Source organism: Moschus berezovskii, chromosome X (assembly GCF_049115385.1).
Source record: "Moschus berezovskii isolate FMDL1 chromosome X, NW_MosBer_1.0, whole genome shotgun sequence".
Classification (NCBI taxonomy): domain Eukaryota; kingdom Metazoa; phylum Chordata; class Mammalia; order Artiodactyla; family Moschidae; genus Moschus; species Moschus berezovskii.
In genome coordinates, this window is record NC_142488.1 from 143,215,399 (window position 1) to 143,218,736 (window position 3,338).

Sequence of the window (3,338 nt, forward strand, 5' to 3'; positions counted from 1 at the left end):
CTCCTTTTTCACTTTCATCAAGAGGCTTTTCAGTTCCTCTTCACTTTCTGCCATAAGGGTATGGTCATCTGCATATCTGAGGTTATTGATATTTCTCCCGGCAATCTTGATTCCAGCTTGTGCTTCCTCCAGCCCAGCGTTTCTCATGATGTACTCTGCATATAAGTTAAATAAGCAGGGTGACAATATACAAACTTGATGTACTCCTTTTCCTATTTGGAACCAGTCTGTTGTTCTATGTCCAGTTCTAACTGTTGCTTCCTGACCTGCATATAGGTTTCTCAAGAGGCAGGTCAGGTGGTCTGGTATTCTCATCTCTTTCAGAATGTTCCACAGTTTATTGTGATCCACACAGTCAAAAGCTTTGGCATAGTCAATGAAGCAGAAATAGATGTTTTTCTGGAACTCTCTTGCATTTTCCATGATCCAACGGATGTTGGCAATTTGATCTCTGGTTCCTTTGCCTTTTCTAAATCCAGCTTGAACATCTGGAAGTTCATGGTTCACATATTGCTGAAGCCTGTCTTGGAGAATTTTGAGCATGATTTTACTAGTGTGTGAGATGAGTGCAATTGTGCGGTGGTTTGAGCATTCTTTGGCATTGCCTTTCTTTGGGATTGGAATGAAAACTCACCTTTTCCAGTCCTGTGGCCACTGCTGAGCTTTCAAAATTTGCTGGCATATTGAGTGTAGCACTTTCATAGCATCATCTTTCAGGATTTGAAATAGCTCAACTGGAATTCCATCATCTCCACTAGCTTTGTTCGTAGTGATGCTTTCTAAGGCCCACTTGACTTCACATTCCAGGATGTCTGGCTCCAGGTGAGTGATCACACCATCGTGATTATCTGGGTCATGAAGATCTTTTTTTGTACAGTTCTTCTGTGTATTCTTGCCACTTCTCCTTAGTATCTTCTGCTTCTGTTAGGTCCATACCATGTCTGTCGTTTATCGAGCCCATCTTTGCATGAAATGTTCCCTTGGAATCTCTAATTCTTTTGAAGAGATCTCTAGTCTTTCCCATTGTGTTGTTTTCCTCTATGTCTTTGTATTGATCGCGGTGGAAGGCTTTCTTATCTCTTTGATATTCTTCGGAACTCTGCATTCAAACAGGAATTTCTTTCCTTTTCTCCTTTGCTTTTCACTTCTCTTCTTTTCACAGCTATTTGTAAGGCCTCCTCAGACAGCCATTCTGCTTTTTTGCATTTCTTTTCCATGGGGATGGTCTTGATCCCTGTCTCCCGTACAATGTCACGAACCTCCGTCCATTGTTGTTGTTGATGGTTAGGCACTGAGTCGTGTCTATTTGCGACCCCATGGACTGTTACTTGCCACTGTGCCCCCTGGGAAGATATATGTATATATGTATATTATTTCCCATTATAGATTATTACAAGATTCCCAGGTGGTTCTAAGTGTATCCACGTGGGGGAGTGTGATCTGCTTTACTCAGTCCACCATTCAAATGGTCATCTCTTCTGGACATTTTTTCTCAGACAAACTTAGAAATCTCGTGTAACCAGTTCTCTGGGTATCCCTGTTTCCCACTCAGGTTGATACATAATATCCACCATTGCACTCATTTTACAGAAGTGACACTGAAGTTGGTTCCAGGTAATACTTGAGGTGTCTTCTTTGATTAGAACACATACCATCCTTCTCAATTTCTTGATCTGTTTTATATCTGGAAGGCGTTCTGATTTATTCTGTAGCCTGACTTTTGGACCCATAATTTCCGAACTTCTGAATTGCCTTCAGCATTTCCACCTGTTGAGAATCCAGGAAATTCATCTTTGAAAGCCTGGAGGTGAAAGGCCGGGCAACAATGTCTAATTTTCGGGAATCTCAGTGTCCATTTCCATGCTCCATTGGTTCTAATAACTGATCTGCACCAAGGGGGCTGAGATACGTACTTTTCTTCAGTGGTTGACATCACTACTCCCTGGATAGGGAAAGAAGCTGCACTCAGACACAGAGCTAACGCCCTAACCTGTTTAGGCTACCTATCACTGGAGCTCTTGAAAGATCCTTAGATGTGGCCATAAGACCCCTGGGACTGCTGAGCTGGCCCCACATATGACATGACACCCTCAGTCCCATGTGCCACTAATTCCAGCTCTTATTCAAAGATGCAACGGTCAAGAGTCAGTCTGCATGACTTGGGGCAACACTACTTGAATTTGTAATTCATATACACCTAAGGGATTATGCCTCTCAGGGCTTCATCCTAGACCATTGAACCCCCTCCCCAGTCCCCACCACTCTGCTGCGCAGAAATTTATCCTTACAGTGGTACTCCAGATATTCCAGCCACAGTTGCATTGCCCAGCCATGAACTCTCTACCTCTGCACACTGCCATGCTTGGATTACTGACCTGACTCTTATTTTGTGTCCTGTCTTGGGGAATATACTATTTCGGTCCCTTTTCATTCACCTGATCACCTTCTGTGGAGTAATGTTAGTAAATTTCCATCTTGTATGCTTTTCAATCACTCCACCAACAAATATTTATTAACTGCCTACTGTGTGCCAGAGGGTGATTGAAGTTACAATTTTGAAGTGTATATTTTTCATCTTGGAGTAGAGCCCAGCATCTAAAGTTCTTGCCATGCTTTGGGAATTCCTTGCCTCCTGACTCGTAATGTAAGAGGCAGAGCCCACGTCCTGCTAGATGACAATGCCACACATCCCACTGTTGCAGTTTTTGTGTGGCACGTGACCTAGGCTCAGCCAATCAGAGGTCCCGTGTAGAGTCTTTGAACCTGGCAGTAGGAATCTAAAGAATTTTGGCAGCAAGGAATTCTCCTCTGATGGTGGTGGTTGCAGTAAGAATCAAGTCCCTTAAGGGCAGCAGTCGTGGGAATGTTAGTGGCAGTGCCAACAGTTAGTGACCCTAATGTTTAGTGGTGATGTCACTAAAGTCATCACCAGAAGCTCTGTGGTATGATTTGATTCATTGTTTCTGGCCTCATAGCTTGAGTCTTGTTCTTCAATGCCCCTAGTGACTTGATTTACCAAATACCCTTTTGCTAAATGACTTTTTGTTTTCTATATTAAAGAAAAGCCAGCTTCCAGTGCTTTCCCAAGAGGATTCTGATAATGCAGAATGTAGCACCAGAAGTGGAATCTGCCAAGGAATAGAGCTAAGACGTAGAATTGGCTGAGTGAAGGATGTGAGGCGCAGGGCATTGAGGACCACATGACTGCAGGCAGGCAAGATGGCCACTGCTGTGATACAAGGCAAAACATCTGTTAAGACAGTTACCTGTAGCATCTCTGAACATACACCATTTACACACAAGGGTCTGTGATTAGATGACATGGTAACAAACATTCT